Genomic DNA, 16,688 nt, shown 5'->3' on the forward strand with positions numbered 1-16,688 from the left:
CTGAAATCCTAACACCCCTAGTACCTGTGAATGTGACTTTATTTGGAATACAGTCTTTAAAGGTGATAAAGTTACAATGAAGTCATTAGGGTGAATCCTAATCTAATATGATGGTGTTCTTATAAAAAGGCACTATTATGACAAAGGTACAGGCACAGTGAGAATACTATGTGTATTCCAAGACTGGGATTATGTTGTGCAAAACCAAGGAACCACTAGAAGTTAGGTTGGGGACTAGAATGAATCCTTCCCTAGGCTTCAAAGGGACCATGGCCCTGACAAATACTTTGATCTCTGGCTTCTATCCTCTAGATCTGAGACAACAATCTGTTGAAACACTCAATTTGTGGTCTACTTTACAGCCATCCCAGGGAAACAATACAGGTGCTATGATAGTAGTATCAGTCTATGAAGGGAAACTGGAACTACAGTCTCTGCCTCCTTTATTCGATCTTCCCTTCTGTGTCTTTTTCTCCATAGTCTGTGTCTTTTCTTCTTATAAAGACAATTGTTATTGGATATAGGGCCGAGCCTGATAACTAGAATAATCTCACCTTGAAATCCTTAATGTAATTATATCTTTTTCCGGGTAAGATCATGTTTACAAGTTCCTGCTAGACATCTCTTTTGGGGTCTACCATTCAAATGACTATAGATGTCATGTCCCCAAAGTCTGGATGAAGCCAATAATAAAATAGGCATTAAATAAATATTTGTAGAGTATATGACTAATACACCAGACTCAGAATAGAGGGCAATTATCACCAGGGAAAAGTCCTGATGAGATCCAGATCATTGATGATGAAGGTGGCTTTATAGAACGAAAAAGCTACCTATTTCTCTAACATGGAAGAGAAGAAGCAAGAAGCAATGGGAATGTGCAGATATTTGTAGGTCTGATACTGGAAAAACAGAAGACTGAGGGGATTAGTACCCTACAAATAATTATAACATTATTAGCAAATGAAAAATTTTCCCTGGTGTATATTACCAGTTCTAGTTTCAGAGATTAGTTTAAAAGCTTTGTACTTTTTTTTTAATACCTAGAAATGAGTGTGACTGCATCCATGGTTTTATTTAATATACTCATTAAGCAAAATGCATATACTTTCCAGTTGTAACTATTTAATCATAGGCAAATATTTTTAGGTCACTTAGTTTATTCTTTTAGTTGTGCCTCCTTCTAAGTATAAAAAAAATTCCTCTTGCTGCAGGAACCACCAAATTTGGCTTTCAACCAACCAAAAACCTGTTTTTCATAGCCATCTTTTCAATACCTGATTTTTTTTTTACCAAGTCTTGTGTTCTATGATTTCTCAGATTCAGTATTTGTCTATTTGGCATCCATTCATCACAGGCCAATTATATTAACTTCATTTTTCTTGTTTTCTGTATTGTTGATGCTCTGGCTTTTGGGGGCTAACATACCTGGAGAGAGACTGCACTGTCCAGGTCTAGATAATTCTGAAGATAACAAGAATTTGGGTAAAATCAAGAGGCTCTCATATGCAAATTAACCAATCCTGCATCTATAGCCCCAGCCATCTCCTAATCTAGCTTGCCCACAAAAAGCTAATCATTCCAGGGCCAGATACAAGGCAACTAGGAACCACCCCTGTAGTCCAAAGCCTGGAGAAGTTATTCAAATTGCCAGTCCCTAGCTATGTACTCTGCCTTGCCTTCTGTTTCCATGGAACCCCAATAAAATGTTGTCCTGGGCATCCCCTTCACTCCTTCTTCTGCTTCCTGACCAAATCTCAGTGCAGCCCTCTGCAACCCCTTATGGTGTAGCATGCCCCCTTTCCCCAGGAAATGTAAGTAATAAATACAAATCTTTCAATGGCATTGGCCTCTCCTTGCCATCACTGTTACCTCCACAGATTAAAATCCCACAGGTACACGTTTTGAACATCCTGCAATTCCATTCTTTCCTGAAATAATGTGATGAAACCTGTACTGTCAAATGAGAATATGTAGAATTCTACAGAACTGTGGAAGAAGTAAACTGAGATGAGATGGAGGAATTATCAGAATTAGACTCGGGTTGACTAGAATTGAGTATTTAAGCCAAAACATTTAGAATACATTGTTTTGATCTATAACATAGCATAATTTATGATATGAGAAATATTTTCAAGCTACTGTATAAACCTAGCCTGTCACTCCTCTCTACTAACACCCTCCCCAAGCCTCCCTATCTGTCATTTGAATTGTGCCTGACTTGGCTTGCTGTCAGGAGAGAAAATCAGGCAGTAGTATGAGGCTTTATTAGGACTGTCAGAAAAAGATAGTGATGAGAATGTCAGAAGCTTTATTTTCTCTTTCTTAGAATAATATGAGGGTTTCTCACTTAGGAGATATATGATATAAGGAACAATACTACATGGGATGTTCTCAAAACTTGCTAAATAAGAATGGGTATACACTACAGAGTTGCTGAAAAATACTTTCTTGAAAGAAACAAAGGCAATCCAGTAAGAAATGGTTTGGGAGATCAATAATTTATAAGCATTCCCTGACCTTCCTGTGTCTTAATGATAAGAAGTCTAAATGTAGTTTCCTCAATATGTAAATAAATTTGCTACATTTAAAATTTTATTCCTCTTCATCCATATCTTGATGTCTCTCCTCTAAAGTTTCCCCTTTGATTTTCTATATTGTGCTTGCAAACATTTAGTTTTGATCATGGAAATATGTACTAGTTTCTTTTGTTATGTAAGCTAACTTAGACTATAGTATAAGAAGCTTTCAAAATTCTCTCATATGGTTAGTTGTGTTGATCTTGAAAATAAAGAGAAATAATAGGATTATTCTGCTCAGTTTTCAATATAAATGTCAAAAGTGGCAATCTAAAAATGAAGTAAGAAACTATAGGTAATGAATAACTAAATAGAGTAATAGAATAAGATATTGATTAATATTATTTCCACAGGTATGTCATTTAGATGATTAGATGGAGTTGTCACAGCTTAAATAAAAAATATGCCAAAGCAACCATTTTCTGTAAATGGTGTTTCGGTGTCAACTAGAGCTGAATGTCTGATGTTGTGACATCACTTCGGGCAATCTTTCATGAAGTACTGTAATAACATGGCAGCTTTGTACAATTTTGAATCCTCTTAGGAAAATCAGGTGTCAGGATGATATGCATACAAGCACAAGTCAGATTATTCTCATGTCCAAGCTTACCAGTACTAGAGAAGGTTGAATAAAAATTCGGGGGGAAAAAGTGAATAAGAGGCACTTTAGGAGAATGTAATTTGACAGTCACTTGTCTTAGTGATTGATCCCAAATCATTTCATGTGTAACTGTATTAGATTATGAAAGTCAAACAACATGTAAAGATCTAATTCTACAAGGTAGCTGTTAGACCTAAAGGAAATGAAAATGTTCATCATCTCTGACAATATACTCTAGGGAGAAAGACATCTGTGCCCCACTGGACATATGAATGCAAATCTCTGTAGAGTGCCCCAAAAGGATTCACTTGTTTAAATGTAAACAAAAATAAGTAAACAAAAACTGTGCTCAACAGTAGAAAATAAAGAATAATACTGACCAGAATCCCAAGTAAAGGAAACAAACACAGACAAATAAAAAAAAGAACTTATTTTCCTTTAAGAACACAGCCAGGTATTTATATTTGCTTAGCCAAGCTACTACAGACTTAATTCTTTCTGTCATTTCATTTTTCTCATTTATTCTGCCTGGCCTTAGGTTTTTTTTTTTCCCCTCATGTGTTATATAAAAAATTAAAAGAAATGTGATTCCTCTTCCCATATATAAAGAGAAATCTACGTGAACACATTTATTCATTTCTACTATTTCCTAATCTGCTTTCCCCTAAATTATGACCATAGTGCAGACATCCTGTTTGATCAGTACTCATTTTTAAAATTTTATTTTTCCTCCAGCACCTGCACCCCTACCTCTACTGATAATCAGCTTCAGTTTATGAAGGTGATGCACATAATGTACAAAATGCTGCAGTGATGCCCTCACAAGGCAAACTCTTGCTGCAATAACCCCTCTCCATAAGTGATTTTGTATGCTCACACAGAGCTTTCAAACTCTCAGGTTCTAGCTCATGATAGTCTATAATTGCCATTTAGGTAATTGATCTATAATATCACCACCAATCTGATGATGCCAATAATTCTATGCATGTGTTTTAGGATTTTGAACTAAACTACATCTTCCTTTGCCCTTCTTCTGATTCCCCTTTGTGTTACAGCAGTATTTGTCTTAGAACCTGTTGCCTTTTACAGATCATCTCCATGATTATAGGTAGTATTTATTTGCGGGTGTTAGTAATTAGAGCTAGCCATTTTTAAAAGCAATTCTTTGTGTACTTAAATAATATCCCATTCTGTCTAAAGTTATTTTAGAATGCTACTCAATGAGAAAGTTTCCTAAATAGAGTGGTGAAAAGCTCAGAAGCCTAAGTGGTATTTTGTATTATAGGATTTAGTGTTTTTAATGACTGCAGACAAAAACCTCCCCAAACTTCTCTTGGTGAAAGCACTTGAGAAAGTGAAATTGCTCAAAAAGCACTTTCTGCATACTAGAAGGGAACTTGGAGGTTTATAAAAGCAAAGAAAAGCTTAAAACCTATTCTGAAAATGTTATATCTTCTCTCTCAAATAGATTCCTCTCTAAACTCTCAGTGATTTTTATTGCATCGACCTGTTTTTACTTCTTTAAAGGTGAAAGTTGGGGTATTGTATGCATTTATATTAATTAACTCCAAGAACAGGAATTTGCAAAACTATTGCACTCTATATAAAATAGCTAATTGTCCATTTGCACTGATTGCCAAAATGCATTTTATTTCAGCAGCTTCTCCCCAAATAACAAGAAATTAACTTTCACTTGGTATTTATTCTGTAAAATAGGCTATAGATGAATAGCAAATAAACAAACCAAACCTTACATGAGGAATCTTTGTACTCCATAATGATTCTGCACCAGGATATCCTCCTTTTGCAGTTTTTCACCAGGATGTCTTGATATACAAACACACACATTGGTCTAAAAAATGGCCCCAAAATGTCCATGTCCTAATCTATAACTTGTAAATACATTTTAATTTATATGGAAAAAGGACTTTGCAGATCTAACTAAACTTAAGATGTTGATTGTCCTGGATTATGTGGATTATCTGGATGAGCCCATTGTAGTCACAGGGTTCTTCTGAGGGGAGGCATGGTTGTCGGAGAAGGAGGGCAGGTAATGGGAACAGGCAGTCAGAGTCTGATGATGCTATGCTGTGGGCTTTAAAGATGGACGAGGGAGCCACAAACCAAGGAATAGAGGAAAGTCTCTGGAAGCTACAAAAATGCAAGGAAATGTATGCTCTCCTCAAGCCTTAGGGGAACACATCCCTACATTTGTCTAAAATGATTTTTAAAAAATATATTAGATTTCTGCTCCTCAATATTGTAAGATAATAAAATTGTGTTAAGCCACTAAATATATGGTAACTTTTTACAGAGACAATACATATATATGTATGTATTAAGGTTTCAAAGGTAAAGAAGGGGAAGTAGTCCTTGCAAGGATCAGCATCCTGGCTCCTTCTCAGTTGGACTTTAAATTATCTGGTTGGCCCAAGAAATCTCAAGCATTAAATTTGTTTTAAGGCAACAAAGACCTGTAACAACATATTGCCCCAAATACAAATTAATGAATTTACTCTTTCAAGGTAGATATTACTAACACAAACTTTTAATTATTCTAATATATATGGTTTTTCTCAAACATAAAGCCCAACAAACATTGATAATCAAGTACATAAGAAATATAATCTGTAAGTGCCATCAGAGAACCAAGTGACAACAGAAATAAATCTTTTTTACCTTAAAAATAATTCTGACATTGACATTGTTGTATCACTATATTGACAGCGATTATTTAGTCAAAAAAAAATGAAACATTGTTTCAGTCTGCCTTGTGAGTTTCTTACCCCCAAAACCATAATCTTTCCATTTTTGGGATCTCTCATTAAATTTAATTTTCCATCTATTTTCTTCAATATATATTTAGTATTTTTAAGTAAGATAGTTAAATAAGATAATTTCTGAACTCAAGCATGAGTAAAAATGGCTTTCAGGTATTGTTATATATGAATTACTTTGCTCAGAATTCTTTACACAAACTTTTCCTCTTCTAGATGGTAAATATTGTTTGATTGTATTGTTATTTACACTTGAGAAGGAAAAGTTTAATCTTTTGCATTAGCCTTTGTTAGGAGTTCTGCTTTTCAGTCTGGGTTTATATCTACTAATTTTTTTATTTTAATCTTTCATTGACATTAAACACCTTAGAATAGGATTATATATTTTGAAATGGAACACAGGTTATGTTTATACATGGAAACTATAGGGCCTCTCCATGATATTTTTCAGCCTTGGCCCCAATATTGCATTTTTGAGATCTTCTCTGACCATATTATTTAGAAGTACGAAACAAACTTTTCAGTTTCGAGCAATTTCTTTACTTGTTTATTTTTCTCCTTAGCATTTATTTTCTTCCAATATAGTGTATCTACCTTTACTAGTTAGGATTTAAGCTCCATGAGGGTAGGGAATTTGATCTATTTTGTTAACTGACATATTTTCAACATCTAGGGTATTTGTTGAATGAATGAGCACATGAATGGATGATTTTATAAATTTTTATTACGTTTTTCTGGCATTGAGCACTACTGATATGAGGACTTAAATCTTCAAATCATAGAAGCTTTCCTCAATTATTTCGCTATTTTTAATACAATTCGAGACTTTCAGAGAGGCCCTTTCTACTGAAATATATTGTTCTTGTAGTCAGTAAACATGAATACTTTGTCTATAAATAGTTCAGTGTGAATATTTGGAATATGTACTAAGATTTTTGAGTCTTTATTTCGATACTTCATTTCACTCAAAGAGACTGAAATAATGTTTACATTTACTGGGATATACTTTGTTAATCCTGATATTTGTTAACCAGCAGATGGCCAAAGAATGAGTTAGAGCTGAAATCAGCCAGTGCCTTATTTTTAACATTTTTGTTATTTGTTTGCGATGGATCTATCAATTAGGTGAAACAATGATCCCATTATTCACCTGGCTTAGTTTCCCTAGTTCAAAACGAACTAGAGCTGTGTTCCAGTTCTATTCTTGTGTTACTGCCCAAGTGAACTTTAAACTTGGAGTAAATTTCTCATGACTTCACCGTTCTATTTATCTTTTGCATTTTGAAAAGGTTCTTAAAGATCATACTGGAATCCATGTATGATCTAAAACTACTTTGTGACCTAGGCAATTGGTTTCTAAAGAGGACTCTTGCTCTCAATTTTGGTCTAATTGTCTCAAACACAGATTTTTGGTTGAGATCAATATCATTTTTTAAATGATAAATATCTCAAATTTAGTGGCATGTGGTTTTTCAGCATCACCTGGTTAGTATGGAAATTTTCCTTGTTTGTTTTTCAAACTCTAATCATAATCACAATAGATGTCCTGTAACTGCATGTGCTCACATCAGAGGTAATGAGAAGCAAATGGGAATTTCATCAAATATGCAAGTGTATGAAATTGTCTAGTTCAGCTAAAGTGCTTTAAAGACACAATCTCAGCCTGGAAAATCATATCAAACCATGTCTATCTAGGATGGCCTTGAAAATGGTCAAACATTTTTATGGAATTAAATCTGCAGTAGATCTCCAAACTTCTTTTTATTTACTTTCCAAACATGTTGGCTTTTTTGTTTTCAATCTCATACACTTAACCACTGTCCCTGTTTTATAATACATGTAAATTTCCCCCACAAATTCTTGAGAGTGAGAACCTACATGGTTGTTATACTTACTTTTACCTACACACATAAGATCTTTCCATTTGTATGTATTTTCTCAAGTTTGTAAAATGTGATTTTTGAAATTTTGACTATGGCTAATATTTTCTTCTATCTATCCCTATTAGAGACTCATTCATAACTATTTTTTTCCATCAGAAATAACGTTAAATATTGAATCAAATGGCTGAGCATAAGTCCACATACTACCTATGTGGTTTTATACAAGCCATTTAGTCTCTGAATTTCATTTTTTATATGTGAAATGTATGGATTCAATTAAATAATACCAAAGCTTCATTCAAACACTAAACAATCTTATAACTTCCCTGTCACTCATCTGTACTTTTCTTCTTGGATGGAATAAAGCTAAAAAATAAAAGTCCTTTTACACTGTGACTCTGTATCTGTAAGATTTTTAAAATTAATCTTGATAACATTGATGGAAATGAGAAAGAAAAGAGAGAGAGGTTTTTAGGTGAGTGTGAATTTTTTTTTAATACTTACAAAAGGGAACATTCATAAACATGGAGAAGTAGATTTATCCAAAGATTTATGTGAACTTCAGAGACTAACAGTAAGAAGACAAAGGCATAGAATGCTCTAAGGTTTGTAAAAAATGCCAACAAAACAGTTATTTTGTTGTGTTTGTTTTTAATTGATGACTGGAGAAAGAACCTGCTCTTTCTACATATTGTTTTGTTAAGAGATGACTGACAAAGCAGACTATAGGGTTTTTCATCCGCATTTAAAAAAATGATCTCCAAGCTGGAGAGTTAAATTCTAAAGGAAATTGAGCTTAAAATTACTCAGCCACACACAAATGTGTGCCCACATGCATGCACACAAAACTAAAACAATTGTAAGAACAATCAGGTACTATAATAAACTGGCTGCTACTGTGCCCCAGGAAACAAAATCTTGAAGCTGAGATCAAACAAAACAAAACAAAACAAGAAAAAAAAATACCACCTGCTAACTCAGCCTTTTGTCCAAGCTCTGAAATAAATTCCTTTCCTAGGATTATATTTGTTGTAGGATACCAGCTTGGTGGTTCAATATAAAGGTAGCTTTATGATTGGTTTCATTCTGATCTTAAATCTTGGTTCCCAAAATCATGTGTTGTGAACAGGCTGCTATGTAGAACTATCACTCATGTCAGCAAGCACCTACTTGATATAAATAGAAGCCATGAAAATAAAAATTATATATGCTCACTTTAAAAAACAAAACAATTATCTCTTTCTGGAAACTTCTCTTTCTTCACTATTAATTTATATCAAAGGAATAAATAAAAATATCAAATTAACATTTGGGGTGCCATCATTGACATTTTTGAAGTTATATGTCTGAAGTGGGAGTTACTATTTATTTAGTCGCTGTAACTTTAAGCAGTGTGTTTTTTCTACCTCAAAACTTGGATTCACAATAGTACTCATATGTACACCCTTTAATGCTTATTTATTATTTTTCTGTCATCAGTGACATATTTAAAAACATTAGAATTTCCCAGCTGACTTCTTAGCTGTTCAAACAAAATATTCTGAATTATTAATGATAAAAGACTGATTCCTTTCCAATCATTCTCAATTGATATTAGCATCCATAGATCTGTGGACACTTGGGAAATGTATAAGTCAGTATTTATTCCTTTTATTTTTCATGACATTCATTGAGTGGGGCCCAGGGAAGTTAAATTTTTCATAAAATGTACAGAAACATAAGGAAGAATTGCTTCCTCAATTTTTTAAGTTTCCTGATTTCTCATAATTTCCTTAATTACAATGGAAGCCCCTTAAAACTAAAATCAACCTACGATGTATTAAGTGTTGTATTATGTAGTGAATCAAAATTAGGCAATATGGTACCTTCTTCCATTAACATCTTCCCCAATTTTTGAAGTTTAGAAACTTAGTGGATAACTAAAGGAGCAGCACGGAACATATGCATGACTCACATATTTTTATATAGATAGTAATTATGAAGTGCAATCTTGTATTTTTAAGACCAGCTTTTTAGAGATGTAATAATGTTTTACATATCTCTTGGCTCTGATTAGGTTAAGCAAATCTTTTGTTCTTAAGTACTTTTTCTTTAAAGAACTTAAAAGCTGCAAAAAGGTTCAGTCATGCCCTATAAATTGAGGGGGTTGGACCTGTCAGAGCTAAAGTCTCTGCTGACTTTTAATATCCTACACTTAACTTCCTAAACAGTGGCCAGCAGCAGAATTAAGAAAAGAAAGGGGTGAGGAGAAGATCGTAAATGTACTTCTAATGAAATAAAGGAAAGCTTAGGGAAATTTAAAAAGGCATAAAGTGAATATTTGATCCTTTGGTATTAAGGTCCTAATGGTTTTTTGTTTCACTTTCTTTGTAATTATTTATATTATCAGTAGATTGTAAATTCATCAAAAGAAATGTCCAGAAATGTTAATATTTCCTTTCATTACTACAGTCAGTAAGGGTATTTAATGAATATTTGTCAAAATGAACCAAACTCTAGTTACAAAACAGTTAATTCACTAAGTTTTTACATACAGAGAAAGAAATTTATAAAAATTTTCTCACAATACCATTAATCACTTGGCATTCTTTCTTTACAGAAACAATATTTTTCTAGGGTTTTAAGAAGTTTTATTTTTCATTTGGAAAGACATATCTTTTTCTCAGAAATACTTTTTTAAAAGTGGAACCCATAGTAGAGATATTATATGCATTCTTTATACCAAGAGCTACTTTCACTCCCTTGTACTCTGTAGTATTATAGATATTTTGGACTTAAACCTCAATACTAATTCATAAAAGTTGTTTTAGCAATGTATGAGTTAGAGAAAATGAATAAAGTTAACCTGGTGTGGTAGACAGAATGGTACTCCAGAGTGTCCATGCCTTAATCCATGAAACCTGCTAATATATTATATTACATGGCAAAAGGGGCTTTGTAAACACAATTTTGATTACAGAGTTTAAAACAGGGAGATGAGCCTAAATTATTCAGCTGGTTCCCATCGAATTACATGAGCTTTAAAAAAATCAGAGGACTTTTACCAACTAGAGATAGAAGTGAAGGAGCAGAAGTCAGATTCTAAGCAGGAGGAAGATAAAGCCTTCCTTTATCGGTTCTGAGATGTGGAGTCATTTGCAAGACCTGGAGGCCTCTAGGGATTAAGAGTCTGTCTCACCCACTACTTGCGGCCAGAAAATGGTGACCACTATCCTACAACCAACTGGACTTGGCTGACAACCTGAGTAAGCTGGGAGGCAGTTCATATCCATACCTCCAGGAGCACAGGTCTGGGACACCTTGAGCTCTGCCTTCTGGTACTTTAAGCATAAGACTCAGGTGAGCTCTATGTGAGATAAATTCATGTTTTGCTGTGTTTTTTAAACAATGAAAAACTTTTAATTTTTTGTTGTTGTTGGGGAGAAGAGGGTTTCATAAGTAAAATCATCAAATTTATGTCAGCTATACAAATGTCTCATTTAAGAAAGTGAATACTTTGATTCAAAAAATTCTACACTAGTTCATCATTTCACAAGTGTAATTTAAAGCTAAAAACTTGTTAGACATTGAACTAATATAAATCATTCACTGGCATATTCTATTATTTTTCACAAAATTCATAAGGAATGACAGATTAAGTAAAATACCTCTTTTCCAAGCATTTGGTTGCATTAGCTAAGAAGTCCTGGGCAAACCCCACATCCCGAGTCTTATGATCATCATCTCTCAAATGAGGATCCTAGACCAACTGCCCTTTAACATCCCTTCCAATGAACACATTTACATAGAATTATTAAGCTTATGAAATCCTTTTTAGAATGAGATGTTTCAGTGCAATGTATTTTCCAGATAAATAAAGTTCCACTATTTAAGTAGTAAATCTGTTCTTTCAACTTCTAAAATTTTCAGTGTATTTCTCTGTCACCTTAAAAGATGAGGTATGCCTAACAACACAGTCTCCCAGCTTCATGGTCTCCCAGATGTGGCAGGTGACAGTGACCAGCAGTTACAGCTTGGGCCCCAGATCCAATTCTGTGCAACTCTGGGCCACATTCTGAGCTCAAAAACAGGATGATACCACCTGCTGTATACTCCGTTTTAAAGCCCAAGGGAAGCATCATACTATACCAAAGTATTTGTAAAGTACAAATTACCATATGCAAAGGATTGTTGTGATAAGCCCAAATTAACTTTTGCCTAATAACAAATATCTGGCTATTTTAAAAACTGTTCTTTGTCAATATTTGTGTATTTATGGTTCCACAGTTAATTTGTCTCCTGCTTCTAATTATGCTAATAGCATCAGGCCTGAAATTCACTTTTTTTCTGTTCTAGAGTCCAGAAGTCTGACCTTTCAATAGGTAAAACCCAAAACCTAAATGAAGATATATTACTTTAGCAAATATAGTATCACCATTTCTCACTTTAAAAGAGTGGTTTCCTAATTAGGTGAACATTCAGACCCACCTAGGAAGCATTCTAAAAATTGAGATTTCTGGGCTCCAGCCATAGAGAGTCTGATTCCATACGTCTGGAGTAGGACCCAAAAAAACTCTGCTTCTTAAAAGCTCCATCAGATAATCTCAACAATCGATAGTTCAGTTTTGGGACTCACTGCTTTGCCCTCAATTTCTTCTCTAGAATTTAGCAGCTGCTACTTCACTTTTAGTATAAAAATTTCCCCTTGCATAATCACAAGCACATTTAAAGTAGATTGCCCATGATTCTGGTTTCACTCAACAGGGAACCAGTCATTATAATCCTTTGGAATGAAAGTTTAAAATGATAAATTAACTTCAGAATGCAGACAATGCATGTAGATGCTGAAAGGTGGCTGGTTCTATATTTACTGGGTAATTGTTTTCTGCCTTACTTGTAATTAGTCACTGGTGAATCTGAAGACCACATTATTAAAGTCGACATTACTAAATAAACGATGGCAGAATCCTTCAAAAAAACAGAAAGATGGCTAACTAGCTAATCAGTATTAAGAAACTGTAGCAGACATAAATGAAAAGTATTTTTGAAATCTACACAGCTTCCTGTAGAAACCAAAGACTTCTGCACTTCTGAAGTCCACCATGAAGAGGAAAGTTGACCAAAAATATGGTTGTCTAAAAATATGTTCAGTTAATTGTGAAAATACAAGTATAAAATAAGTACAGTTTCATCCTTTACAAAGTTTAACAGGCATAAATGGAATGCACTGTTCCTTTATTCTACCTAAATTGTTAATTGTGAAAATGACACTTTAAGTATTTGGTATAATATAGTTCTGAACACCATCCCTTCCAAATCTAATACAAAAGCGACATGGGATTTTCCAGGTGTCCCAAGTGTATCCAGGCACTCCAGAATGTTGTCATGTCTTTCGGCTCTCTCCCTGGGGACACACCTGTCATCGGCCTCATGGTTGGTGCTGTAGTGTTTCCAGGCAGCTTTATTCTACACAGGGAGTCTTTCTATTGATTCTGTTGACAGAGTCTTAATGTAGATAACTATATCTGTCCCATAACCTTCTAAGGAGTATAGCTTTAGGTCTCCTTGGAAGTATTGTGCATAAAGACGTGATATGGGCAATCCATAACCAAAACCAACCAGGGGCACTGCTCAGGACTTCTCCACATGAGGCCGGGGTGCAGCTGAGTACATGTAGTTGAAGAGTCTGTCAGTTTTCCTCAAAGGAACATCACCTCCTCGGTCACTCATCTTCAGTCAAATCCTCATTATCCAGTGTGATGTGGACTTGAACTGGGCGGTAAACAGCTTTGTCTGCATGGTGTTCCATTGTTGTTCTCATTGCATTCATTTAGTTCTTCAAGTTCTAGTTCAGGAGAGCTAATATAATACAAATCACACAGACGCCTAGCATGTTATTGCCATTTTTAATGACTACGTCTCACTTTGGATTTAAGCTTCCAATGTGTTTTCTATGAGGTGGGCTTCCTTTGCCTTTCCCACCAAATAAAGAGTGTTGATTGAGCAACATTCTAATCGAAATGCGGCTCATGAAGAAATGATCCAAGAAGTACTGAACATTCTGGCTGGTGACGGGATCCACTCCGAACCTCTCCTTGTATTCAAACACACCCTGGACCATTGTGGGGACAGCAACATTGTGTCAGTTCCTGATCTAAATTAAGTATCTGTAAAGTCATAAATAGTTTTGCATCTTCAGCACTTTTGTCCTTAAAATCAAGAAGCTCCTGAAGGCTCTGGATATACCAGCTTTGTACCAATTGAACTGAAGAAGTCCTGAGAAGATTATCAGGAATAAGACTTATTTCTTTCATTATATTTGCCAATCCAAGAGGCAACTGTTGCCGAAGGAACATAAATGAGGTCTTTTCTCAAGCATTCACAGATCCGAAATCCAGGAAATGTTTCATGGAGAGCGGCGACGGCGAGAAGCGCACATACAAGTCCCCCTGGCCCAGAACTCTGAGCTCAGGAGCAGGGCCAGAGCTGGAGTCCGAGGTGAGGCTGCGGCTGGCGCTGGGGTGGGCGCCGCGCTGCAGGGGCCCAGGGTCGGCCGAGGCGGCTCCGTGCAGCAGCCGCACCAGGCCCATGCCAAGCCCCACGCGAGGGAGGTGACGGCTTCAGGGGGCCGGGGACAGCTGCTGCAGCACGGCCCCCAAAGCCGCTAAATTGATGTTGTTTCAAGCAGCTAAATTTATGGTAGTTTGTCATGGTGGAAACTAATATACCTGGTGAAGCAGTATCCCCAGACTCATTTTTTATTCTTAGATCAAAGTATCATCTGAAAACATGGTTTTATTGTCTTTTATATGCCCAATTTTATGTTAGTTAAGAATTGAAAAAAAGGATTGTAATTTACAAAAATCCTCCTTAAGGAACTTACTGTGTGTCTAGAGAAACGTAACTACTGTGCTTTAAACAGTTTTTTCCTTAAGTTTTGAGCAGGTGCACCTTAGTCAAGGCTGATCAAAGGCTCCGAGAGGAGCATGAACGGATGGGCATCTGACTGGTCTCCTCTACAGAGGAGGCACCCCTCCCTTGTCTGTTGTCGTGGCACCATCCATGGACACATCATGGGGTCAGGGCACAGTAAACCCACAGTCTTTGACACTATGATCAAGAATTTCAGGAATGGATTTTCAGAAAAACTAGAGTAAAATTAACTCCTGGCAGGTTGAAAACCCTGTGTGAATCTGTATTGCCCACCTTTAGTGTAGGGTGGTCTCCAGAAGGAATCCTAGATGTCCCAACAATCCGCTGAGCCTGGCAGGACATCCCTAGAGATCCAGGTCATCCTAATCAGTTCCCGTACTTTAACTCCTGGTTAGAAGTTGGCCAGGCTCTTCCCCCTTGGGTGTGATTCACTTGCAACAGTCAAGGACAGGGTAGGGTCTTAGTTGCCTCAACAAAGAAGCTTGCAAAGAATCAACAGAAGCCTGAGCCTCTGCAAATTCTTGCTGGTGACCCAAAGGGAGAGCCAATATTGCCCCTACTTTGTGTGCCCCCAAGGTCAGCAGCACACAGCCCCCGGTCCCAGACACCCTGCTGCCATCAGCCTTCCTGCCAACTCCAGAACCAGTGGACCCACTCTCCCCTGAACCAGGAGCCAGACTATGCCCTCGGCCAGGAGCACGCACCCTTCAGATGCCAGTGCCAGAGACACAGGAGCCTGAAAGGCATAATAAAGATGGGACCATCCAGCCTGGCCAGTCCATGTTTTACTATCAACCCTTCTCCACAACTAACCTTCTCAATTAAAAAACACAACACTTCATCAGAAAAACCACAAGCCCTGGTTGATCTCATGAAATCCCTCTTCTACACCCATTGGCCGACCTGGAAAGACTGCCAACAGCTTGTCTACACCCTGTTCACAATGGAAGAGAGGAGGCAGCCAGAGTCCTTGATTGGGGTGCATGGACTGAAATTGCTGTCCCTGAGGAACACCCAGAGTGGGACTTCACCACCCCTGAGGGACAGCACTAGATCTGCTGATATCAGGATGCCCTCCTCCAGGGGATCAAAGCCAGGGCCAAAAAGCCTATGGACATGATCAAAGTGTCCTCAGTCACTCAATGACCGGGAGAGTCACCTGGGGACTATTATGAAAGACTGTGAAGCTTATCACATCTACACCCTCTTCAATCCTGAGTCACCAAGGAGCCCACAAATGGTTAACATCTCATTCGTAGCTCAAGCTGCCCCAGACATCAGACAAAAGCTACAAAAAATTGAAGGTTTTGCCGGAATAAATATCACTCAACTGATTAAAATTGCCAACAAAGTATATCTAAACAGAGAAGTTCAGGCCGACAGAGAGGCTGAAAGAAAAATGAAGAAAAAGCCAGCCTCCTGGCAGCCGCCCTGAAGAAAGAGATGGGGAGAAGGCAGAAAAGCCAGCCACCAAGATGGGGGAAGTCCAGGACACCCCTAGCCAGGGACCAACATACTTACTGTAAAGAAAAAGGGCATTGGAAGAACAAATGCTCCAACTGAGGCAAAGCCTCAAAGCCAGTGGCTGCCAGAAGGAGCCTCACGGGGAAAGGCTGATTAGCCTGGCAGGAACAGACTCAGATTGACAAAGACCAGGCTCTCTCACGCTCGGCCCTCATGAGCCCACAGTCAAAATGAAAGTGGGGGGACAACAGATGACTTTTATGGTTGACACAGGGGCTGAAGACTCTGTAGTCACCCTCCCTGTAACTCCCTTCAGTAAAAATACTGCAACTATTCTCGGAGCCACTGGGACATAAGCAGTCCAAAAAAACTTTTGCCAAGCCCACCAATGTGAACTTGGAAGCCACGAAGCCTGACATAAGTTTCTCTACCTGCCCAAGTGCCCCGTTCCCCTCTTCAGCCAAGATATATT

The 16,688-nt window shown here is 36.9% G+C and overlaps 1 long non-coding RNA gene and 1 pseudogene across 1 annotated transcript in view; one reads left to right on the forward strand and one right to left on the reverse strand.

Annotated features, from left to right (window-relative positions):
• Positions 1-16,688, forward strand: part of LOC140849778 (uncharacterized) — a 317,738-nt gene that overhangs the window by 186,370 nt on the left and 114,680 nt on the right. The gene's annotated exons all lie outside the window — the stretch shown is intronic.
• Positions 13,138-14,409, reverse strand: LOC108398192 (pyruvate dehydrogenase (acetyl-transferring) kinase isozyme 1, mitochondrial pseudogene; annotated as a pseudogene).

This window comes from Manis javanica, chromosome 5, assembly GCF_040802235.1.
Source record: "Manis javanica isolate MJ-LG chromosome 5, MJ_LKY, whole genome shotgun sequence".
Taxonomy (NCBI): domain Eukaryota; kingdom Metazoa; phylum Chordata; class Mammalia; order Pholidota; family Manidae; genus Manis; species Manis javanica.